Source organism: Motacilla alba, chromosome 4, assembly GCF_015832195.1.
Source record: "Motacilla alba alba isolate MOTALB_02 chromosome 4, Motacilla_alba_V1.0_pri, whole genome shotgun sequence".
Classification (NCBI taxonomy): domain Eukaryota; kingdom Metazoa; phylum Chordata; class Aves; order Passeriformes; family Motacillidae; genus Motacilla; species Motacilla alba.
Window position 1 is genome coordinate 43,085,264 of NC_052019.1, and position 26,911 is coordinate 43,112,174.

General features: G+C 40.3%; 1 long non-coding RNA gene across 2 annotated transcripts; it reads left to right on the plus strand.

Annotated features, from left to right (window-relative positions):
- Positions 1-9,881: 9,881 nt before the first annotated feature.
- On the plus strand, positions 9,882-11,572 carry LOC119700490. 2 transcript variants are annotated; one of them, XR_005256785.1, is made up of 4 exons: positions 9,882-9,970; positions 10,376-10,461; positions 10,775-10,955; positions 11,447-11,572. It is a non-coding gene; the product is annotated as an uncharacterized LOC119700490 (long non-coding RNA). The 2 variants fall into 2 exon arrangements; XR_005256784.1 differs by lacking the exon at positions 9,882-9,970 and having other exon boundaries at positions 10,138-10,461.
- The last annotated feature ends 15,339 nt before the right edge of the window (positions 11,573-26,911 follow it).

Consider the following 26,911-nt stretch of genomic DNA (forward strand, 5'->3'; position numbering starts at 1 on the left):
TTCTTAGGCATTTTCCAGCATCCCAGTGTGCATTGAACAGTGAGCAATTGAGAGTTCAAGCAAATAATATGGAGGAATGGATAATAAGCCCCTAGGAATGCATCCAGCTACAGTTATACTCCATGAAGGTTAGAGGCCCAATTCTTCCTCATTTAAATCTGATGTTGAAGGAATTCATAGTTCTTTATCCAAGCTACTAATTTGCAATTTTACTGCAAACAATTTACAATCAAATGAAGTGAAAGCTAGAAGCAAAGAGTACATTAATGACCTAATTTTCCTTTTGCATTTCTCTTCATTTTATCTTTCAGTGAAGACCAATCTTAAAAAATTGGATAATTGGCCAGTAAATAAGTACAAACTTTTTCTTTTAATTATTACTGCATAACAGCTGAACTGTTGGTATGAACTGCAGCATTGTCTTCTGCTGAGGACAGTCCTGTATGACCAATCTCCAGCAACAGAAACTGGGATGACGACATCATTTTTTCAGACTGAAAATTCATACTCTGACAAAGTAGTACAAAAATGCATCACAGTGTCTGAATAAAAAAATGTAGTGTTCTGGGCTAGATATATGCAATTTGTAAATTATACAGCCATGTGCATGCTACGATGCTTCTTAAAAATACAGTAACTATTCTGTCAAAAACATTGCAGGAATGTCAAAGCAGCTTTTGTAATACTCCACTGGAGCTTTCAATACACCAGGTGCAGCTAAATCAGTGAATTCTTGTTTTCTTAGGTTTAGAGGCAGTCTAAAGGCATTGGTCAAGCACCAAACCTCAGCCTGGGGGAAGGAGCTAGGGAAGGTGGTTGTTTCACAGGGCAGTGGTCAGGAGCCTTGCTCCTATGAGGGACTCCCTGCTGCCCTGTGGAACTGGCTCTAGTGGTGAGCTGATCTGCTGAGGCAGCTGGAGAACTCACATTTTTAGAAACAGTTAATTTTCTGAAGTCTTAGGGAGCTGAGCTGGCTCAAGGGGGTCAGTTAGCTGCCAGCACAGAGGAAGCAAGTGGCCAGAAGCAAGGCAGGTCTGCCTCTCCCAGCATCCTGATGAGATGCTGAAGCCTCAGGAGACACTGAGTTAGGCTGATATGTTAGGTGTCAGAGAAAGCAGAGGTGCTGCACTCATCTCAACTCCTGCCCTTCCCACATCTCCTGTCTCACTTATTCCCATGCTCACCCGACATCCAGACCCCAACCAGATGGTTAAACCCCTCTGGTAATAGCAATCAGTCAGGTCAGCTTATACGCCACATCCCCTGACCAGCTCAACCATCCCAGCAAACATCTGGGATGTAACACTGGACCAAACTGGACTGCATTCCTTAGAGAAATGACCAGATGTTTTGCCACAACTTAGTTGTCCACGTCTAGGCAGGTAGCACACCCTGAACACTGACACATGTGCTGCTGGTAGGGAAAGAAGGAAAGAAAAGAAGGAAGGAAGGGGCAGAAAGAAGTGGCAGAAGGAAAGGAAGGGAAGGGAAGGGAAGGGAAGGGAAGGGAAGGGAAGGGGGGAGGGAGGGAGGGAGGGAGGGAGGGAGGGAGGGAGGGAGGGAGGGAGGGAGGGAGGGAGGGAGGGAGGAAGGAAGGAAGGAAGGAAGGAAGGAAGGAAGGAAGGAAGGAAGGAAGGAAGGAAGGAAGGAAGGAAGGAAGGAAGGAAGGAAGGAAGGAAGGAAGGAAGGAAGGAAGGAAGGAAGGAAGGAAGGAAGGAAGGAAGGAAGGAAGGAAGGAAGGAAGGAAGGAAGGAAGGAAGGAAGGAAACAAACAAACTTCTGGAGGAAGTAGAGAGACCTATGCTCAAGACACCATAGGCTGTGCACCCTCAACACGCCCTTCTGCAGAGGAGACAAACCAAGTACCCATAAACTAAACTTCCAAATCCATCTCTGTGCCCAGCCCTGCTCACTTCCATGAGGCTGCATGGAAAAGCAGAAGGCTGCTGGAGGAGAAGGAACCCCACGATCTGCTCAGAAGGTGTTCAACATCTGAGGTGGACCCCGCTTGTTTCTCCTCCAGGTGTAGCTGCACAGTGTCTACTCGTTATGAACCCAAAGGAAATGCACAGCAAGAGCCTGCAGTTACAGAACTTGGTCCCACCATGGAGGAACAGGTCTGAGCTCTGCTTAAGATGTGAAATCGAAAGACAATGAGACACATAATTGGGCAGAAAGCTGGGCCTGGCCCAACTCCACTGAGCAAGGTAAATCAATATGCCATCAAGGAGAGAAATGCAGCACGGTAAAAGGAAGTTTGGATTGCAAAGCACACTCTGTCCAATGGCTTGAAATTGAAATGCTTTCTTCTTCTAGCTAAGCAAACACAGCACAAAGCATTCATTTGAACAGAAGCATATGACAAAAATCCAAGGTGCAACAAGAACTTCCCATATGCATCCTCCTAGGCTGACAAAATAGGCAGTGAGAACCTCTACAGCTGAATCAAGCATTAGCACCCAGAAAGAAAAGAGTTTTATCCCAGGGCTGAGAAAAAAAAAAAATCACTGAATTCAGATAACTTGAGCGGGACATTAAACATAACACCACTGAACAAAGAAAAGACATGGCTTTCAACATCCAGGTACCTGTCAAATAGGCCAAACTATTTTCAGGACTGAATCATAAAGTGGTTTGGGTTGGAGAGGACCTTTGAATTTCATCTAGTCCAACCCCCCTGTGATAGGCTGGGGCATCTTTCACTAGATCAGGTTGCTCGAAGCCCCATCCAACCTGACTTTGAACATTCCCAACAAAGCCACATCCGCAACTTCACTGGGCAACCTGTTTCAGTGTCTGACCACTCTCATAACAAAAAAAATATTTCTTCTTTATGTCAAATCTAATTCTACTCTTTTTTAGTTTAAAACCATTGCTCCTTGTCTTGTCACTACAAGCCTTGGTAAAAAGCCTCTCAATCTTTCTTGTAAGTCCCCTTAATATTTTATCTCACTACTGTTCTTACTGGAAAATGCCTTGAGGAATAGGCTAAGGAAACACAGACTGGTAAAATAATTCAAATGCCTTAGAGTAAAGCAAATCCCACACCAGGACTTAGGGAAGGCAGCAGTCTCAGCTACAGATATAAAGAAGATACAACTCGAGAAGCGTAAGCAAATGTACGAGATAGCTATTAAGAAAAGGGCCATATTGTATTGTGCAGGATCGTTCACCCTTGTGCAGAAGCAGCCAAGTGAACAGCAGCTGCACGAAAGGCAAGCAGTGCTCCCTTAGCAAAGGGTGTGTGAGCTGCCCTCCAGCTGAGGCCTGTGCCCTCCTACAGGGGAACACTCAGGGAGGCAGCAATGCTGATCATTAGCTCTCACCACAAAATACTTGGCAAAGACAGGGAGGAAAAGGCAGCTGCAGTTTTAAATTAGCTTTTGCACTCTACTACTCATCTTGTAGCTGCTTCATGGTGGTCCAGCCTTCCAGGGCAAGGCAGAAGAGCTGAAAGATGCCAACTGCCTGAGGCCCAAAGGCACATTACAGCAGTCACAGGCTACCGTAGGGTTTTCCTTAGGTACAGAGATTACCCAGATATTCTTCTCTTCCCACTTTCCTTCCCTTGAAATCACCTTTGAATGCAAACAAGTTAACCTGAAAGCTTTCCACTACCCAATAAACTTTTCAATAATTTCTCTATGCTAATGTGTTTCAAGAGTTTAAATTAGCTAACTTGCATTTTGGCACCAGAGTAAGGCAGAAAACTTTCAGCAATGACCTGCAAAAGGTATTTGTGAAAGACAAATTTGCCAAGTGCTTTGGCAACAAATTACCAAATGAAAGATTAGGCTGCACAAGCAGAGGCATAAGCAGAAGATGTACAGAGGAAAGGATAATTTTAGGACTATGCATTCAGTGCCAATCACCTTAATGTGGGAAAATAAATAAAAGGATTCACAGGGCTGACATCCAAAGAGTCCAACAAACCTAAAATGAAGAGGACATAAGAACAGATTACAAAAAAAGCTACAAATACTCAAAGATGTGAAACTAGGAAATCTGTGGGTTAAAATAAAGAGAAGAATCTAAGCATCTACAGGAGGAAATCAAGAAAAATCAGATTGCTGGAAAAAAGTTGCTTCACAGTAAAATTTAATAGGCACTGGAATGGTTTCCCCCAAGCAAGCAGCTGAGGCTTGGAGAACCTTGGCTTTGAAAGTACATTAGGAAAAAAAAGCAAAACCAGAATAGCAATTTAGATTCAAAACTTGGAAAATATATAAGGCTGTAAATCATTGAGAAGAGAAGGGTACAAGCTCTTAAAGTCTTCCGCAAGGAAGGAGAGAGAACACGCCATGGGATAGAAATACAGGCCGAAAGCTTTTCCCACTTGCAGCAAGCAATCCTCTTTCCTTTCCCTGCCAAGCCAATATCGACTTTTTTCTGCCATGCGACAGCGAGGGACATGTTCTAGTGATGCGCAATTACTCTTTGGAATGCAAACACTACTTCCGACAAGCTGCTGGAATCTCAGCGGTGGTCTCTAATGGAAGTTGTCTGCCTATTCCCATCTCCAATGGGACGGCAGCCTATGATGCAACTCCACTGCCAAGTCTGGCCTAGACTGTTCCCCTGAGATAGCAGAACCATTCAGCGTGTTGAAAAAGTCATTTTAAGAAACATGGAAACATAAGTGCTTTATCCCTGCTTGACTCCATGCCAAGGGAATCACGCAGATACCTTGGGATGTTTCTGTGCTAAATATTATGTAACAGCTACTTCTCTCATTTGAAATCCTCAGTTGTTCAACAAAACAAAAAACCACACAACTTCTACCCCCAGCCTCCTGATAATTAGAAAATCTTTCCTTTCATAGTCCAGCAGAAACTGTCACAATGGAACAAGATCTCTCAGTTTTCTTTATCTTCTTCTCCTACAAATGCAGGACTTTAGGTCTTCGAGCAAACTTGATTTCTTTTCTCCTTGTTTCTTACGTAATGGTGTAGTCAGAGCTGTTCCCTTCTGAACCATTATTCTATGTCATTAAGAACAGCTCTGTGCTATTTTTAAGCACCAGCATCCTTTAATCCCTTCATTAATTTAAATATATTCTAAAATCACTTAGCTCTCTACTGGGACTCCAAAAAAAAACGCTCTAGGAGGAGACTCCTATACAGGCTTCCCTTTCCAACTGCAAGAGAACTGTCGTGCTTGTTCCCTGCAAGCATCAAAACTGGTGGCTGTTTCTGCTGCAAAGCAAAAATACTAACCTTCTCTAGCTCAGCTGCAAGACCAAGGGCTGCAAAAGAAAGAGCCCAGTTCTCATGATTCATTTTTGGAAAAATCTCACATGTCTAGCAACATTGAAGTCTGCAAGTGCCAGCACAAAAAGCTGATTTTTTTTAAATTTTTTTTTTTTTTAATGGAAGCTTGAAAGGGTTTCTGGAAAGTAAAGAAGTGCCACTTACAGAATAAAGCCAAAAGTTCTCAGCCAAAGAAATCCAAAGGCTTTAAAGAAATACCGGTATCACCATCATCATTTTACAGATGGAAAAGAGAATAAATGAGAAGGTAATGCCAATGTCAAGGTCATCAATTCAACTCAGATTTCCTGAGATTGTTTGCTGAGACACAGATCCATTCTTTATCCAGATTTATTTAACATGTAATGAAATAGTTGCAGAGAACTTGGCCTTGTTCTGACAACAAAAATTAGCTTGTAACATTGGTTTTGTTTATACAAAATCAAGATTATATATGCTGCTTTCCTTATTCTCTACTTAGTTTTGATTGAAGAGTCATTAGAGAGAATAAGTGAGCTTAGTAAAATGAGAGCATTACTTAAGACTTGTACTATATAATTGTACTTTAAATTCTAAGGTGAAGTTTCTGACCCAACTGAAGATTATACTGATTTCAGTCAGGCAAGATTTTCACCTGTAATGTGTGGTAAAAGGGAAGAAAAATAACTTTGTAAAGGCACTTTAAAGAAGTACTACATTCAAAGGGGAGAAAAGTTAAGTGAATGAAGTATTTCATGTAAACTCAGTGAGCTCATTTCCCAGATGAGCCAGTTATCTGCTGAGCTTGCCTTGAAGGTCAAAAGGCAAAGATGGCTTCACCTCCTAAATGTGGCCTGGGGCACAGTTAGGATGATTTACCTTAAGACAGTTTAAATGCCCTTGCCTTATTCTGACTGAAGATCACATCTCCTGACAGCCAAAGACACTGAGACATTGAGGTTAGGTCTGAACCCAGCCCCAAGTCTCCAGAATAGAATAGAAAAGGCACACCACAAATATCTGAAAAGAACAACAGTCTCTTCTCAAAAAGCTATTGAAGAGTGGCTTTGCTAAATGTGAGGGGGCAGTAACAGTAATTAAAAAGAATCTTGTAATTGAAAAGCTGACATTTTCTTGTACAATATCTGACACCTACGAGCAAATAATTACAAGAAGGCATAAGTAAAAAGTGCCAGCCTGATATAAGCAATGACAACAACCTTGTAGATGAGAAGTTTCCAAAAAAAGTCTTCAAGAACTTTTGGAAGACAAAGAGGTACTCAAAGACTGGGGAAAGGCAACACGGAGTAGGAAAAGGAGAATGCAGAGATTCAGATTTCAGTGCAGCTACTGTAATTGCTGGCAAGGATAGAGAGCAATGAAGATTTGTTGTTCTACTGGCATGGAGAAGATAGCAAGGTGATCAGTAGCAGTCGACACAAATGACAACAACCCAATGTCCTCTGGCATTATTAGAAGCTATCAGTGGTGCCCTGACCTATGTCATGCAGCTCTTCCATAGTGAGCCAAAGGGAATGTGAGCAATATAAAGCAGGAGAATTTCTAGTTCCAAAACAGCATTTGAAGGATAATCATTAGCTCCTTGTCTTACTAAAACTCACAGCAAGCAGTCATTTCACTAATGCCTTGGATGATGTAATACACCAGCCATGTGTACAAACAAGGAAAGTTGAAAAGAGCAAAAATTGATGGAGATCAGGTATAGAATCCCAAACAAATCTAAGAAAAAGGAAAAGTGGTCTGAAATAAATAGGAGTGCCTCAGTAAAGACAAATACTAAGTGCTAAACTTCACTTGTCAGTGAGCTGAAGGTCACAACAATCAACTGCATTAATACTGAATGACCAGTCAGGAGACAGAAGACAAGCTGGAGGGTTAGAATGGCTCAGAAATCAAATATCAGTCAACACTGTCACACTGTTAGGACAAAAAACCCACCTCCTAAACATTACAGCATTAAGAGCTAACAAACCTCTCCCAAAGTAGTTTGTTCAGTTTGGCATTCTACATTTCAAAAAATCCACTGACTGTACACCACTTAGAATTTAGAGGTGAGAAAACAAGGATGAGCAATGTCTCGACAAAAGATTCTTTGAGCAAAAGCTGAAAGAATGAGAGAAGCTCCATCTGAGGAAGAGAGACACTGAGAAATCAGCTAATATATATATATATATATATATATATATAACGTGTATGAAGTACTGCTGCAAAGAGGAAGAAGTAAAATATCCTCCCCTGTTCAGAGATGAAACAAACCATGAGCAAATTTATTATGCTTACTTAATTTTCATAACAGAAATCCCTCTGAAAAGGTTAGATAAACATTAATAGCAATGTTTGAGGTACAGCTGAACTGCCCTGGAGATAGGGATTAAACACAAGCTTGAGGTTCCATCTTTTAAAATTATTTTTATGATAAATCCTGGTTTTTAGAACACTGTATATGATTCACTCACTAGGCATATGTGTCATTTACAAATGACTATTTTCAATGTGCTTTCTCTCTCTAGAAAACACAGCAATTTTCTTGATTCTGATTTGTGATATTCCCCCCACAGTTTCTATCTACAGAGGCATTTAATTTAGAACTTTGCACATCAGACATGCACATTTGAACAGTATGCAGTATTCATGACACTATCCTGGCTGAGAGAGGCAAGGAGCCAACGATACTCTGAGAGCGTAGGCAAGGGAGAAACAGGAAGGAGCAGAGTCAGCAGTGCTTGTGGAGGGAGGGGAACGTGGGCTGGGAAGAGAAAAATGAAAAGGACCTAGGGCTGGCCAGAAGAGACCAGAGAGTAAAGAATTTCAAAGTTAGGGCAACACTCCAAATTCAAAGGAAAAAGTGATCTGTCCTGTTAAAATGCCCCACTGAACAGGCTGCTTTGCCTTTCCTTGTTGTTTTATCCACTGCTCTCCTCCCCTCCTCCCCCACTCTGGGCCAGGATAACTGGAGTACAGAACCATGTTTATACTTGTTCTACTTATTGAACAGGATCTTAAAATTGTGTGAGCTGGAGGTGGGACTGATGATGAGCTGACAAAGAAACTGGAAACCAGAAATAATCCATTGTGAGCTTTACTGGAAATTGACGTGAGAGCAGCTTTTGATGGTTTTACTTTTTGCAAGAGCCTTCAAACAGGAGCTTCACTGTAAACCAACATCTTGTTTAGAACTTCTTTCCAAATGGTAGATTTCCCATGCCTCCTATTTTCCTAAGAGAAAGGAGGGAGAACACCACGAAAGTATTAAAATTTCCACTCCCTTCTTAGGCACTTGGCAACTCTGCCTTCCAATATACTGCTTCTTATTTAATTACCACTTCAAACAAGGCTGCATTGTATCCACAGTCAATGCTTTGCTTTGCTTTCCAACAGGCAGAGCAACATTGTAAAGAAGATTTAAGGTGCATCACTAACAGCCGTAGGAAGAGAATACAGTGTCCTCCGAAGAAAGGTGTGGAAGAAACAATGAAAGTGTGATACCTTGCTCAAAGAGGGAGAGCAGGGGAATTAGAGAAATTGTTAGCAAGGACAGTGAGAGAAGGAGGCATACACAGAAGTGAAGTGACGTGGAACTTGTCCCTTCATTATTTATGTTGAACGTTGAAGGTGTGTGATCTAAAACATCCTTCAAATTTATGCTACTGTTTTATTCACACGGCCACACTTGGAGCACTGCAGTCACCAAACTGGAAAAACAGAACACAAGGCACTTGCTGTCTTTCCCTATTTTACTTAGTAAGCAGCAGCCACTGCCTTATCTGGCTGTCATTCCCCCCCTATTTTTTTGTTATTGCATCAATAGTACCACTGCTGCCAGTGCTCCACCAAATGTTACCATTACTCCAAAGGAACAGAAAGGGCCTTAGGCAGTTTCTCCTGTTTGCACCACGACATTAGTAAAATCAGTGGAGGCTTGTTTGAGACACCTCATGCATCAGCAGGCACAAGGGCCTTCTCTGCACTGCACCACCCACCCCTCCTGCCTCTTCTGAAGCACTGAATGGATGTGCTATCACCAGACACAAATCACCCAAGAGAAGCAGAGGGAGAGAGAGAACATTTTTTCCAAGTATACATTTCTTATACTGAAAAGTGGCTATTTTTGCCTTGATGTCATATACATAATACATGGATTAAGTAGGGATGGTATTTTTCTGCCTGTTTATACTTGCATCTCTCCAACAGATGGAAAGTAATATCTGCAGCACTGGCCAAGCTGAGAATTATTCTAGTGTAGGCAATAATAATGATCACAAATGGTAAAATGAAGCAAAAGTTCAAATTTAGCTCATCAATACACGATTTTCTCCTTGCCACAGAAAACTTGGCAATAGCTGCTTCCTGCTTTTGATCCTTTTTGAATGCAGCCAGAGAAATCCACCTCTACAAAACTAGGATTTTAGCATGGGATTTCCAAAAGTCATCTAAAGGACTTCAGAGCATAGCTGGGCAGCAATTCTCATGTTTCTACTACACAAACAAAACCAACCTTCAGAACATACCTAGGGAACATTTGTTCCCTAAAGGAATAAAAATTTAAATTATCTGTGTTTCTTACCAAACAGGATTTTCAGGATTTCCTTTCAAGTTAACCAGTGCTGCTAGACTACTCCATAGCTGAGAAGTGTGGGAACTGCAGCACTGAGAAGCTGGGAATTCAGGCTTATGAGGTGTCACAAGTCAGAAAGGCATAAGTTTCAGCTGCCAAGAAACAGGTGCAGAACCAAAGAAGCTGGGATTTGGGGGAAAGGACAACTTGCCACACTGCCTTTAAAAGGCTAAGTAGATGTGAAAACAACTCTCCTGAGTTTTTTGAAAGTATACCTGGAGTTTGTTTGGGGGTTTTTTGGGTTGGTTGTGGGGGTTTTTTTGTTGTTGTTTTTTTGTTTGTTTGTTTGCTTGCTTGCTTTTAAGACAAATTGAGCCTTGAAAATTGATTCTGAATGAAAACTATGATCTTATATCACTTAGGTCATTTAGAAAATCTGACTGTCCTGTAACAAATATGAAAAAACATCTACAGAGAAAGATTAATATAGGAGGGTAAGGTCATCTCTGCATTCAACAAAGCTCAGTTATACTTAGCAGATTTCTGTAACAATATTTTATTGTACCAAAAGGAAATGCAACCCATTGTCAGCTTTTTGGTTCCAAGACAAGCATGGAAAATTCAACGTCACATTATGAAGCTTCTCTGGACCTCTAGGTACTTGGCAGACTGCAACAGTACAGTACATTTTTGGGGTGCTCAGTGCTAACTCTTCCTTGTACATTAAAACCTTTTTAAAGGCTGCAAGGTCTACAGACGATTCATCTCCATTTTGCTTATTATTAGATAATAATCATTTGACTATCCATAAATGAAGCACGAGATCCAGCCAAGAAATGGGTAATAGCTGGTTACCTCAGAGGGGCAATAAAATCATTATTATTTGGGGGCTGCCTTAAGAGAATTAGAAATATTTTAAAAGTAATTTAAAAAATGTTTTACAGCGCTTTTCAATTCTCTTCTTCCTCAGGTACAAGACCCCAACAGATGAGACACTCCATGTCCATGGCAACACTTAGCTGCAAAGCCATACAAATATTTAAACTGAGATGGAGATCCCTGAAAGACAAAAAACCTTGTCAAGGCTTCAAAAATTTTATTAAACTACAGCTTTCTACACTGTACGATCTTCTTATCTACTATAGAAAATGGTAGGTAAGGTACTGAATTAAATGAGCTGCACAGCCACAAGGCATAGTGCAATAAAGAATCCATTACCTAAATAATTTTATATCTAAGCAAAGGGAAAATATAAAGACATTTACATTAGTGTCTGATATGAATGTAAACCCTGCATTACTGATGGGGAAATGATAGTACAGCTGCCTATTCTCTGTGTGATTGCAATACTGGGCCACACATTTATCAAACTGTCCCTTCTATTTAAAAATATATTAAATATGTGTATGAATACTGCATTATTAGCCAGCAACAAAGCCAAGAAACTTTTTTCTATTATTTTTTATTTGCCATCAATGCAAAATTGGGGTCTGAGAAGTTATTGCAAATCTTTTTTTTCACTGAACTTCTACAAATAGTTTATGTGTTTCTGTTAGAAATGTTTATTATTACAGAGTCAATCACACAATGCAATTTAGATGATAACCATACTTAGATTTTCTTTTTCTACCCTTTTTCAAAGCTCTGAAAAAGGAAAAACATGCAAGTGCTGATCTGGACATTTTTTAAATGTGGAAATTTTTTGGCTCAAGGACATTTCTACAAGACACAATAAGTTGAAACAAAATAGACCAAATTTTGTTTACTATATCCATGGGCACAGTTAAGCTGAAATAAGTCTGACCACCTCTTAAACAGACCGCATCATCTGAGAAAGCCATATGCAGCAAACTGAAAACAAAAATGGAAGATGAAGTGAAATCAAAGAATAGCCTTTGGTTCATAGTCAGACCATCTGGCAGTAACTTCCCTGATGTCAGCATGTTACTAAACACCTTCACGGATGGACTCCCAGTGACTCAGAACTACATTTCCTCTGTTCCTTGTTTGTTCCTGAACAGCAATTCCCTACCTAATACCATGGGAAACCAGTGTAGCAGCAGTATGCAAAAATTAATGTAATGCAGTGCTCCCCAACACTACCTTGGTTTGTTAGAGAATTCACAGCTTTTTCTTAAAAAGAGAACAGGTCTTGTCTAAATGCTGTCCCCAATCTCAATTCAGAAGATGGCATTCTGCTTTTCTAAGGTTAAGTTCATCATCAAGCAAAGAAGAAGAGAGTAAAAAAAAAAAATTCCATCAAAGTCATTAAATTAGACTGATATGGGGACTACATTCTGCTGACCACAATTTGTGAATAAATACACAGCTGGCATAATTTATCATCATACTCCCTATGTTAATAAAATACTATAAAATGATTATAACATGTACTGGCATGTCAGGTCACATTCAAGATAGTTGATGAATGTTCAAAAACTGTTAAAATCCAAGGAAAAGACAGTCCTATCAAAATGAGAACAGCCCTTTAAGGACATTATTTCAGTGCTTCTCAATTGCTATTACCAACTCAGCTGGTGAGAAGTGAGATACCAAAGTCATTTTCCTTTCTCGTATAAAATGACAATGGTTGACTTTTTTATTTTTTAACAGAAACCACTGTATTATTCATTTTGTTTCCATTCTTATTCCAAGAAGATCTGTTTTTGTAAACAGCCACTGCAATGAAAACCCATGCATACATTAAAAAAGACTAAAGGCTAAGCAAAAATAAACAGACAAGAATTCCTCACCCATATTGCACAAGGCTGAGCTCTCTCACCTTACCATGACTAGAAGTTTCTTTCAGAAAATAAAGCTAGACAGAACTACACCTTTCATTTTCACAGCTGCATTATAATGATACATCATAGAAATAATTGTCTGCTATAGCCTTGTAGCAAGTATTTTTATAATAGTCTATCCAGTCTATCATGTCATTTGACTGGAGAACAGCAATGCCTGCATTAAGAATAGGAAAATAATATTAATTAATACAGTCCTGTAAGTTTGACCTCAGGAGTATGGGAGAATTTAGAACAAATTTTGAAAGGATGGTAACGAGTGACATGGACCAAAATGCAAAATGGGCAGATACTTTAAGAGTTCTCCCCATTGACATGGAAAGATAATCTATATTTTAGACAAGACAAAATAAATTCAGTCAGTCTTATATAGGTAGATTTGAGAAAAGCATTTCCAGTGGAAACCAGCTGTCAGTTTAGAAAGCTAGTGGGTAGGCAGCTATGCAAATGAAAAAGAGCAACAAAAAGTACTAAGGGGAAGAATTTCAGACAGCAGTGAGCTTGGCTACTGGAATTTTTCAAGGATAAATCTAGTTTAGTATTTTCTTTAATAACTTTGGCATGGATGACTGCGCTAATGAGAGTCAGTGATGTGGGGTGCTGCTGCAAATTTAAGAGGATTGCAATACCTACCCCAAAAGAAATGGATTTATTTGGTGACAAGAACAATAGAAATTTGACACGAGTCCCACATGAACAAAAAATATTGTGATTTCAGCACTTGAGAGCTAACAGCAAAAACTGCCGCAAGAAGCTGAGAGCTCATCAATAAGAAATTACCAAGGTGGAGAATGAATGGTCTGTAAGATTCAGCTATGAAAGAGACAAATGTAATGCTAGGAAGCATCAATCAACGTATTTTCTGTAGATAGAAAAGTATTTATGCCATTGTACAAGGGCTTTCTTTCAAAAACTTCACGTGATAATGTCTTCAACATTCAAGACACAGATTCACAAACCAGAGCAGGGCAGAGAAGTGCTGCCACAACCATTCAGAAGTGCACATCTTAAAAGAGAATGATGAGAAGATGAGATGTTGAGACTGATAGACAACTGGGATGTTATCTGAAGGGGAAAAAAAAGCTGACAAAAGAGTGAAAAATGGTATGAACTGGCCATTGGGCTGAACATTAGCAGTGGTTTCTCAGATATTAGGACAATTTGGTTGCAGAAGAACCAATCACTGCTGCAGTGACAGAGAGCAAAAGAAGAAACTGTTCAAAGTGTCTTATCCAGTAGAAAACAGAGTCACCACATTAATGGTGGTGCTTGATACGTTATAGCTTGCAACAGCAAGGGACTCAAGCTGACACTTTCAATTGTGTGTGTGGGAATGTGCTGGCCTGCATTTATTTATAAATAAAGTAAATAATAACAATATCCATGAAATAGTAGAGAAGCAAGAAAAGCCTATAATTTTATTTACTTTATCACATTTCAGCAATCAAAAGCAGAAAAGAGCAATTTAGAAGAGATTAGTGGGTGCTAATGCTTTTCACTGCATTAGAGGACATTTTCACAGAAATACTGACAGCGTGTCTTAGGGAACGACACTGATAGATGAAGACAGAGAAGTGAATCAAAAGACATGCAGATCTTCTCTAGGAGAATTCCAGGGTAATGAAGCAAATTACTTCTGTGTATAATGTCTTTTTTTTTTTTTTCCATAGTGTGCTTATTCCTAAAAAAATCCAAGGTACTAATGGGAACAGGTGTAACAGACCTTCCCCTACAAGAACAGCTAACTAATCACAGCACACACAGTGCTGTCTAACTAGGATATCTGGCTTATAACTTTACAGCAAACAAATTCCTAAACTATCACATTTTTAACATATATATGTCCATTAAAATTAAGAATTTTTATGAGTTAACTTTGTTAAGGAAAGGAATTTCATGCTGTCCATATTTCAATACTACATATTAGCATTAACATGTCTGTCTCTCCTCTACTTGTTATCAAGAAACTTAGGAATCATACAGCACCTCTTACTATCAGGTGGCATCAAATCTAGGCTGCCTATAATAGCACTTAGTGACTGTGCTGGGCATGGGTGTGTTTGCTTTGCTTCTCCTGGAGGGGAATTTCTGGCATCTAGTACAGATACTAGTACAGCATCTCACACAGATGTAGATTTGCCATATAGGACTCAAAAAAAAGTGAAGAAAATATGATGGAAAAGAAAATAAATCAGCTGTTTTCCATGAAAGATGTGTAACATTGACAGCAAATTCCAAGGTGTGTTTAGTTCAGCTTGTCTGGGCCTGACATCACAAGCTCACCTATGCAGAGCAGCTTGGTCCCCAAACCCAGTCCAAACCTAACCACTCAGCAGTATTACAGCCTTGAGAGTTGAAGGAGTTGGCATCAAGGAAGTACTATTAATTTCTGAGGTGAAAAACCAGAGATTGACACTCATGCTTATTTTGCACAGTAAGTTCCATTCAACAGCACTCAGGGACAAGCCAAACAAAAAAGAGCCTTGGCCCCTTGAGTACACATGTAGGGAAGATAACAATGCACACCATTTTGGGTATCAAACATGAATCGTAGCATACCATGTGAATGTGTTTCTGGGATTATTGGGAGGTTTGAGATTCCCTGGATGCACACACAGGGACAGGAGAAGAACAGACTGATGAACAATCAGCTTTTTTCTCATTGAACAGCTTCCATGGCTCACACAAATCAATTTAACATGGCTGTTATGCTGCATTAAAAAAAATTCCCAAACAAAGTCCAGCACTGCTGAAACTTGATGCTTGCACAATACACACTCTCCTGAGTAATCAGCAGCCAGACAGTGCCACTGCATGCGTCCCATCCCTGCAAAGGGAGGTTAATACACATCAGTGAGAGAAAGAATATTCTTCTTTTTCTCACAGCTTTGGCTGGGACATGATGCAAAACAACAGCTTCCTTACCCTACCTAGAGAATTTCCCCACCTCATTCTGAAAAACCATTCCACGAGCATTTGTTAACTCATTCAGCACCCCTGCTCTAGGCCCCCTTTCAAAGCCCTGCCTGAACAGTGTGATTATACCATGGTACCATTTATTCTGAAGCTAGCAGGGCCATGTGAGGTATTGGTCACAGCTCTCTGAAATGCAGTGGGAGCTGCTGTTGCCCTGGGATTCCTGCAGCTCTGCTGTACAGGTGGGCCAAGAGGCCACTGTTTCAGGTAGCTGAAAGATGCAATCACACAGCTGACTAGCAGCATCTCACTTCCACAGCAGAGCTGAACCCTGAGGTCAATGGGAACAGGGAGACTTCCCAACACCAAAGACAAGAATTTGCCTCCGTGATAAGGAGGGGCTATTGAGCCAAAGCAACCACGCTGAGGCCAACAGGGTCTAAAATACTGCATGGGACCAAGCAAGGAAGATTTTTGTTCAACTTCGTTTGCCTGAAGTTGGCCAGGATTTACTGAGGGGAGCTCAGCTTGAAAGGCTTTCCCTAGTCCCTTGAACACACAGCTGGAAGCTCCCACAGCCCAGGGTGGTGCTCTGTCAGAGTGAAAGAAACGTGGCACGACTGGGTGCAGGGGCAGGCATGTCTTATTCCAGCTGTGCGAGTGCCACTGCAGGACATGTTCTCTGAAAGTTCAACCACCCCACACATCTTTTTTTTGTTATTCAGCCATTTTACAAAAGCCCAGCCAGAGTGTACCAAGGCTTACTACAAAGCTGAACTGAGAGATTTGAAGAAGGTTAATTCACATTAACCTCCTCACTCCTATCTACATTATACAATAAAAACCCATGCTTTCTTCTTAAAACTATGGCCTGGGGATCTCTGAATTTTGCAGCTTGTAAACGAACATACAAAAGGTAATTAAAATGAGGAGGAATACGAAGCAGTTAAGAGTAAGGTAAAGTGTATCACAGAGCAAGTGGAAGAGCAAGAGCTTTGCAGAACTGTTGGATTTACTCAGTGAACAATTTGCATCCTGAAGGCTTAAAAGTGTTTTTCTTGTTTGCATGTAACGTTAGTCTGCTACATCAATAACCACAGAACTGGTTTCCTCCTATTTCTTGTCTTTACATCTTGTCTCTGCATCTCATCTTTAAACCACACCAGACTGATTTTTTTACCCCAAAGTACGCAGTCCACTGACTGCAGTGCCTTGGAATCACACCTAAGAACTATTTAAAATGTTCTGTGGACCTATATGGAAGATCAAGAGTAAGGAAATGTGGGATTTGAGATTAAGCCAGCAGAATTTTCCCTTTCATCTGTTAGCATAAAAAACTTCATTTATCTTCTGAAAAAACTCACTAATTTCCCATTGTCAGATAGCGTGGCTGCAAATGAACACTGTGCCTCTGCAGTTGTTGAGTGCAGAGACTGCTGTATCCAGATTTGCAGCTGCACAGCCAGATGGCTCCAAGTGAGATGCCCCATTGTGCAACCAATATGGGCTGGAAGAAAGGAAGAGTATTGGAGAAGAAAACCTAAAGGTTTCTTCAGAAGGAATTTCACTTGAGTCCAGTTTCTCAGCTCAGAATGGGAAGCTGGGGTGGCAGGACATGACCCAGCAAGCCCATGAGGACCAGCCCTGCCAGTGGAAGTCCAGGATGACAGAAGCGTTTTCCAAAGTTTAGGCTGCAGCGTATCACCACCACAAGCCCCTTCCTTCCTAGGACAAAGAAGGATTTCCTCACTAAGATACAAAATGTCATCACTTTGAGTGAGTATTCAACTGCTGCAGTGCTGGTAGAATTAGAATCTGCTGTAAAGGAGGAGGCTCTGTGCCAGCTCATAAAGCCTGACAACTCAAGGACAATTCCTGCTGGATTCGATCAGCTGAGGTTCAGAGATTGGCCACGTGACAACTGCCACTTACTAACCAACAAAATGGTTATTTTTTGGTGCTGATTTAGAACATAGATGATCCTTCCAGAAGATTCATAATCACTGAAGGAATATAAAACAAATCTGAACCTCCTTCCTTCAGTGAGAAAGCAATTTTTTTTTCTCCCGAAATTGTTGTGATGCTCCACTGTCATCCAGGATACCCAGATTCCCTGGCTTTGACTGGTCATTTGGCAAGGAGACCTGAGTTGTTTAATTATTTCTCAAGAAGGAACAAAATTACAGTGGAACACGCATTTGGAAGGCAGAAAGGCAGGACAAGTTTGCAAGTTACTGAGCAAAATCTGCTTCCTGTGATAACTGCTTGCTGCTTTTTTAATATTATCCGTGATGTCAGAGACTGATCTGCACCCGCAGAGGCAAAGACAAGGACAGTAATTACATAAGTACTGTTGCAGATTCTTCTTCCTCTGGATGCAGGGAGGGACTTGCTAAAAGGCAATGCACAAACCACTAAGACGTGCAGTGCTGTTCTCCATCAAACTAGCTGGTACCCAAGGTCTTGAAGGGCAGCAGCATCAGTGCAAGCAGTTTCAAAGGCCTCTGCTGTTTTGCATTATGAATGACAGCCAAAAATGAGGTCAGCTTTTGTCTGCAACAACTGTTTTACCAAACTCTCAGATAGCTCCTCTCAGACTGCAAGGTTTTATTAGATGGGTACACTACAAATGAAATGTACCAAAGCTTACTACAAAGAACTTGGTCTCTGCTTCTGTTACAACTGAACCCAGGGTATTTTCATAAGTTTTGGTCTAAATGTCACATATTCACAGTAACAGAACAATATTCACTTCTCTAATGGCACCTTGCACTCCAGTGTAGGAATGTAGGGAGTGAAAGAATACTATGAAGAGTCTCTCGAGGCTGCTGAGGTCAAGATTTGCAGCGTGTGGTAATGCTCCAAACCCAGTTTTGATCCTTTCAAGGCCACTGCAATGACACAAAAGTGCACAAAAGTGCTACAGCATCAGTTCTAGGCATAATCTTCAACTATTTCCATGACTAAGGCTCCCACACTCAGAATAGCAGAGAATTGACACGGGGTGAGTCTAGTATCTGCTCTGCCCCACTGAAAAGTAATGCCTTCAGTTTAACTAAAAGCATTGAACCAGCCTGTTATTGGTTAAAAATACAACATGTGTGACATGCAAAAGGGTGGCACAAATCTTTGAGTTGCATTACTGCATTGCTTAAAACAGCAAAGGTAAAAGCTATGAATCCAGCAGTAAGGAAGAGCACTGTAATTCTCTGAAGGCCAGGTGAAGGGCAGGTTATGGACAACAAGGAGCAATCCAATTTGGTTACAGTAGCTAAGGTAAAATTTACAATGGCTATCAATCCTCATGCTTAAAGGCATAAACTGAGCACCATCTGGGGCCAGAAAGAAATTTCCCTCTGTGGTACACTATAACACAATTGGCTGCGTGTATTTCTTCCTCTGAATCATCACATATTGGTTACTGTCAGAGACAAGATACAAGACTGTACGGATCACTGGTCTGTTCCAAAGCAGCAATTTCTGTGTCGTTCGTTCTCCTCGCGGTCCTTCCAGACTGCAATAATGCCATTAATGCCACAGCAGTCATTTTCCAATAGATGGGAATGGACTCTCTGAAACAAACACCGATAGAAACTTAAATGCCTCCAACAACTAGTCAAAAGCACTAGTCTACATTTTTATGGAGTCTGAGTGATTTACCAGTTCTGTTTTGGAAAACAAATATCCCAATCTAATTATTTGTACTTTGAATTACACATCAAGGACATTATCTTGCATTGAATTTAACAATAGCAGTAGTATGAAGGAAAAAAGCACCAATTTTGTTAAAAAAAGTAATTTGGAATTCAGCTTTGAATTTACTTTAAAGGAAAGAAGTAAGTATTGTCTTCCTGACTGAGATTTATTAACACTCCCCCTTTCCATTATCTGAACATTTCACTTGCCCTAAAGCACATCTGTAAAGACAGTGAGAGACTGCACGCATTTTCTATATCCATAAATTACAGCTGTTGCTCTGAGCTACTCATCTATCAAGACAATTTTGCGTAAGAGTAAGACCAACCTAAAAAGTAATCATCTAAAAGAAAATATAGAAAATAATTAGCAGAAGCATGTTTTTGCTTCTGCTAATTTGCTTTACCAGGAACATTCTTTACCCAAAGCTTTATAATAGGGTGTGACAGAACACAGGGAAGCAAATCAAAGCCCAAACAACACTTCTGAGTATCAAAACAAAGAAATCGATGCATCAGGAACATGCTGTTGTATTCACACACAGCTGTAACAAACTCAGTAAAGATGATATGGATAATTTCAGGATGCCTTCTGTGTTGAATAACTTACACCAGCTAATATTTTGCCAACTAAACATTATGTCATATATTTTATGGGTTAGCATATCTGCTGTAGTTTGCCTATATACATCAGTATTTTGTTTCCATGAACATGCTGTGTGCACCTATAGAAGAACAGAAAACTTGTATGTAACATAATATGTGATCATCCTAAAGCTGAAGTGTACAGAACAAAAAGGCAAACAGAGGAAAAAAATGGAAGCAGGAGTTTTACAAGGAAAGATTTTGCCATCCAAGAGCCCAGTTACTTCATCTTAACCTTTCCACTTCCATAGGCAACTGAAAAATGAATAAATGCTGAGAGAGCAGATAACAAGATTAAGAACACAGAGACTCTTCTAGGCTGCATAAAATACACAATAAGACTTAGTTGAACAGAAAGAGGGAAAGCAGTACTTGTATGAGATAAAGACACACGCTCAAACACTTAATGCCAATCATATGGTTATCCTAAATAGAAGACAAATACAGCATTGTTACTTTCAGAGCTGGCTGAATGGAAAAAAGACAGAGGTTTCATGTCCAGAAAAATGTTCCTTCTTCTCTGCAATTTGCATTTCAGAAATAATAAAATACCCAGGGTTGCCCCAGGTTCTCTCTCTTGCACAATCTCTGCAAAAGCCACTGTTTTCCTTTGTTTTGTAACATGTTTTTGTAAAGATGAAACGACAGGTTTCTAAGGCTATGACACAAGTTGTTTGTTTTCTTTTTTCTCCTCACCAAAACAGAAATCTTCTGTGGAGAGAAGAGTACTTCAGTTCTGTTCTGACTTATGCAAATAGAAGAGAAAATTATATGGATATAACTGCTGTAACACATGATACAACAACACTTTAGGTTTGATTTCCCCACAGTCAAATGAAGAATGTCTTATGAAACAAGGGAAGGAAAATGAAACACACTAAAGTAGGAAATTATAAGCCAGTTCTTATAAAATTATTTCCAGCTAGGAAAAAAGTGATTTATATCAACAGTTCCCTCTCTCAGCTCCAAGGAACCCAATTAAAATTTTTTGACCACCCATTAGGCAAGACTTTCAAAACTGGGTGTCTGTCAGACTTACATCTGCATGTAGGTACTTACATGCTCTGATTTTCTTAAATGTTGAGCACCTAGGATAGGATATATAGGATATGTTCTATCCTATATAGATGAGATCAACAACTGCTGTGTAACCAGAGAGACAATTTAAAAAAAAAAAATAAAAAGCACTTAAAGCACTTATCTATTTGTTTGTATCATTGCCCTGTTTGAAGACCATCTGTACAACTCTCAAGAGGTTGCAAAAACACCTGCTGAATGGACACAGGTACTGCCTGTTTCAAGTGTGAGCGCATTTTACCCACCACAGAATTGCTAGTCCTTGTGGACATGGAGAACAAGGGACCAGAGTTAGAATCATACCTAATTTTCTGGAAATCAGACTTACATTTAACCTTCCATTTAACACATCACTGTTTCTCACACAAATGAACCACTGTTCTTCAGACTGCCATACAATCAGCCTAGCAAGTGGAAAGATTATGACCACTACATTTTTTTCATCATAACAACAAACATTTTCGCTTGATGATACAAATAGAAAGAAAAATCAACCCTGAACCTGCTTTTACTTTATCTCTCTTTCTCTCCTTTTTTTTTTTCTTGCGTAGCAAGTAGATTTCACAAGAAGGTTGGTAATGAAACCCTAAAAATAACATTTCCAGGAATAAAGTCAAAACCTGGAAAGGTAACATATCATCTACTGTAAACACAAAGAAATTGTGGGCCATTTAAGTGAGGCAACATCTTTGATCCACTGTCTCTCATCACCATTGAAATCTGCGAAAACACATGGAAACACATTGTGTGTCCCCTCAGGAAACTGAAATACAGTTAATTAAGAAACAGATTTTTGCCTTTTGATCCTTCTAATAATTCTCCCTCTTTCTCACTGACATGTACACAGAGAGATAAGAGGGTGAAGGGTTTAGGTCATTGTTGCTAGAGGCATTATTTTCTACAACTCTTCCCTCCCATGGGTCTATGAAGAGCTTTCAGATCTCGTCTGTCCTCACTGCACATTAACCGTCTCATACACACACTAATACTTACAAATAAGGAATGTGGTTGACCTGGCAACAGGGTGTTCGTTTCCTGTTTTATCCACCATTTCTTTTAATAACATTAGTCTCGGCTAACTAGAGATCAGTTCTAGCATTGCACTGTTTTTGCATGTGCCTAGTTATACCAAGTACAAATAACAATCCCCAAACCGCTCCATGTTGTGAGAAACGCTTCAAGGACATGTTTCTGCCAAAGAGGAAAATAGACAAGCATAACAGAACCTTCTGGCTAACTTGTATTATTCAGTATTACTTTAGGATATTTTTTCCCCCAAAATGCTTACCAAAAATAAAAAGGATTGAGAATTATACTCTGCAAAGTCTCTGGGCAGGTAGGGGTTTTGTGAGAGAAAGAAAAAAAGGAGTCATTAGACTAGGGGAAAGCAAGTGACCTATCCAGGAAGACTGATATGTGAGAAATCTCTGATCAATGCAAAGGCCCAAGGAGACTGACGTAATAGTGCTGTAGGTAAAGGAAGACCACATTCAATCTCTCCCAGCCTTGAAAAATAAGAGGAACATTGGTATAGGAAAGTGTTAATTTGGGGTGTCTAGCCTGAGGTAAATTTACAAGGCCTTGATTTTTCAGAAAGGATGACACGCACCATCTGAAAGTGTAAGCTCCTGGAAAACACAGCAAAACAGGAAGGTGAACGCGTGTTCCCATTCTGTTATGATAGTTATCTTGCTCATATTCTGTATCAATCCCTGGAGAAGAGGAACCCTGTGGGGAGATCTCATGGCAGTCTGCAGCTTCCTCATGAGGGTAAGCAGAGGGGCAGGCACTGAAGTTTCCTCTGTGGTGAACAGTAACAGAACCCAAGACATGAAGTTGTGCCAATGAAAGCTTAGGCTGGATATTAGAAAATGGTTTTTCACCCAGAGGAAGAAAAGGTTTTCAGGAAAAGGTTTTTCACCCGAACCTACCCAGAAGTTTGGACACTGGAATGGGCCCCCCAGAGAAGTGGTCACAGCCCATGTTCAAGAAACATTTGGACAACACTCTCAGGAAAATGGTGTGATTATTGGAGCTGTCCTGTGCAGGGCCAGGAGTTGGACTTCGATGATGCTTGTGTGTTCATTCCAACTCAGGATATTCTATGGTTCTATGATTTTCTACAGCTCTAATGACTTAGTTTGAATTTGCCATATGACTCAAGGGTCTCTGTGAGAAACACAGCATCAAGACGCAGTCAGTTGTATCATAGGCAGCCTGCACCACATCTTCAGCTTAATTTCTCCATAAGCAGCACTATAGATAAGCTCTGATTGCTATCACAAGTGCCACCCTGCTCACAACACATTCAAACCCTTCCAGACTATATCTGCAAGATTTATAGACAAAACCATGAAACTCATTGCAACTCTCCTCTTCCAAATAAAGACGGCAGCAATCCCCAAGGCTGTTTGTGGAAGTTGCTGTGGGGAGTACCACAGCCCAATGGTTGCCTACACAGTAATCCAGCACCAGCATCTAACTTTGTACAAAATATGTAAGAGTATTCAGTTCTTTTTGGCACCAAGTACTTAGCAATCAGAATAAACATTTTATTTTGTTCGATTACTCCCCCAACTCTCTCCAGTTAAACCAGGCTGTCTTTGACATACATAGCAAAGGAGGGTAAAACCCAACAACATATACTCCTTTAACCTGAAATTTTGCATCACCAGGTTCTTGAAAAAGCCAGTTAATTTGAAGGAAATGTTTGCCAGTAAAGGCTGGAACACAGCCAGAAAGTTACACTTTACAAAGATTTTAATAGCTATGAAATGTTTGGTACTTTGTGCTGAAATTAGTGAACAGGCTAATTTTTTCTCTGTAGGAGACTACACTCAAAAACCTGCAGGTGTGAGACCTGAGTGCATGAGTATGCTTGCGTACACCAGAAGCCATTTCCCCAGCACTCAGTTTGAGCAGCACTGCACTGTTTGGGAGCGCTGAGGAGTAGCGTGTCTGTAAGTCAGGATTTTGAGTAGTATCAGCATCACACTGTGATGAACGTGCACCACATCAGTTCACACTCCTGCCTGCCTCTAGACTACAGTGTCTGTTCTTCTCAGAGATAATGATTGAATTTGATGGCTATATCCTCCAGAGTCTCCTCCCTCCAGCATTGCTTCACACCTGAACAAACCCAAGTGCGAAATGCTTCCACTCAGATTTGGTAGCAGTTAGAATGGCATCTTTACGGGGTATAAAAAAACATTCAAGACAGCAAAAGTTCAATTTCTGTACGTAGTGATTCAGTAGGTCCATAGCAACTACATAAAAACATCTTCAATTTTTGTATTAGCAACATTACTTTTAACACAATATCTACCAGACTACCCACAGGCTTCCTTGCTAGATAGAGCTTTCCAAATAAGACACATAGCTGGCAATAAGTAAGCCTATGTGCTATCAAAACCAATCCTGAAATAGCTACAAAGCATAGTTGGTAAGTCCTTACCAACACTTATCAACAGAAATCTTCCATAGGAAATAATCCAAAAATGTTCCCAGCACAAAATAACTGTTAATTGATAAGGAAAATCAAACTTGCAATTACAGGCAAGTTTTCCCTTAGCATGAAAGTTCATCTCTAACATTCGTGTCAGTCCAGAAGCAAACTGATACAGAAAAAACGTGTTGGAGATACCTCACCATCCCATTCTGGACAGAAAAAGTTCTCTGTATGTTATTGACATAGGACATACCTTCACTAATCTGGAATTTTTTTCAGATCCTTTTTAATAAAACTCTTTGTTGAAACATCAAAAAACCCACATTTGACTGAAAGGCATACCCAGTCCTTTCCCAACGTACTGTTGATGTCAAGGTTGTCAGCACTTTTATCACCATTTTAGCAGCAGCCAACGTTAGCACACAGGTTAAAAAATAATTTTTTATTCAGCTGAGTCAGATAAAGAGGCAGGGTTTATAGAAAAACCTGGAGGGCTTCCTTGCAGCCAGAACAGTTGCCTAGCTATAGACTACTTGCCAGTGGGAGCACCTGTGGTGGGGGGGGGTATGTAAATCTGGGACAGCACTTTTGGTATCCCCAACAGTATCAGGTGCATCCTGTCCTTTGACTACTTCATAGGTGCACCCACACGTGGTACAAATGGCACTGTCACTCTGCACTGCTCCACTTATTCTATATACACTGTCAGACAGGTACTTACAGTCTTCAGGGTTCTCTTAAGAACGCTCTGACATTCCTGTTGTGTGATGGCATTTGTAGGTTGCCTGTACTAAGTCAAAATTTTGCTGCCTCGCAAGGGACAAGTGGGTGCCAAATACAGAACTCAGGAATGCCCAATGCTCACAAGGACCATCCAACCAGATACAGCACAGGAACACTCTCTGTGAACATGTCTGAAATACTTCTGGCTGATCAGACATGCTCAGTGTTGCCTGTGAGAATGTTTTCTCTTGGCTCAGCATGCTAAGAAATGGCAGGACTGCTGTTGCCACCCTGGAGATTCAGATGCTGCTGCTGCTGTGGGTAGGGGAATAGGTGGTGCTGCACTGAAACTTCCCTTTCCAGCAATAGTCCCTTCCTCATAGCTCAGCTCATGCCTTCCCACCCACCACCCCTTGTCAGAACAAGAAAAGGAGGGAGCATGCCACTCCCTCAGCTGCATTTCTTGATGAGGCAGCTCCCTTTCTCCTCCAGGGAAAATAAAGGAGTAAATGAGGCAAAAACATGGGCTCAGCTATGCTGGCCTGCTCATTTTGTTAGGGAAGAAGATTATACAGCTATTCCCCCCAACATCTGCTTTCATCTAGGTGTGGGAAAGAAAAGATGTATCAGAAACATGTATCCCAACTGAGCAAGGGAAATTAATTCACCCATGCTTACACCTGGTTCACCTTTTTCCATATGTCCTCAGGAAAATCTAAGGGAAATTATTTCCATAGGTTCCAATTGGTTATTACAATACTCTTAAACCACTGCTGCAGTTTTCAACAGCAGAAACCTCTCAGTTTTACCCATGACTGCCCCAAAAAATTCTTAGCACTCTGGAATCCTTGCTCCTGGACAGCAGCAGGTCCTGCTGAATGCAGAAATCAACCACAGAAACATGGCTGCCCAGATCAGGAGAAAGTCCTTCTGAAATACTGGTATTTAACAACTGACTAGAGAATTCAGAGTTAGTTAACTACCATAGCAAAAGATATTTTTGTTTAGTCAATTACTAACTAAGTGCAGCTAATCATGTATAACCCTTTAGTATTATCTGCTCTTATAAAATAATTTCTTTAAATGTGGAAGCTATCACTATCTGTAAATTTTGTACTTTTACATGGCACTTCTTTTATGATTTTCCTACTTAGAGAGGAATTTGTATAGAATTTCTTAGGGCAAAGGGAGGGGAAGAGTACTTCATAATGGTCTCCATCCCTGCTATGATCTCCTCAATCAAAATGCAGGATTGAACAGCATTTGGAATAAGAGTCTCTTTAGCTCTTAGCCCTAAAAATGGTATTCTTAATAGTCACAAAATCTGTGGAGGAAACAGGTGAACTAGAATATTTAATAGGTGACTTGCAATCTACTGAGTTCCACAGGGACCAGGTGGTTTTACATCCTATATCTAAACTTCTGTTGAAGGTGGTTTAGAATTTCCATATCAATTAATGCATAACTTTTATCAGTGCTCTTTCCAAAACCACATCCATTATATGGGGAAACTAGATTATATAAACTTGATTTCAAGATGTTAATCATTGTCTGGGAAAGGTGAGCCTCTACGAAGTTACACAGATTGTTCCGTAGCATCAGTAACAGACTACTATGTAATCCTCAGTATCATCTCCTATCTAAAATGTGTTTTAAAATAAACCACATTTTATAAAGAAGTTGGAACTGGAGATTTAGGGTATTTTTATGCAACATTTCTGTTAAGAAAATTAACACCTTAGTGCTTTCTTTGTGGAGCTTTGGATTTGAAATCTCTCTAGAGGGGCACTTTGGAAGGC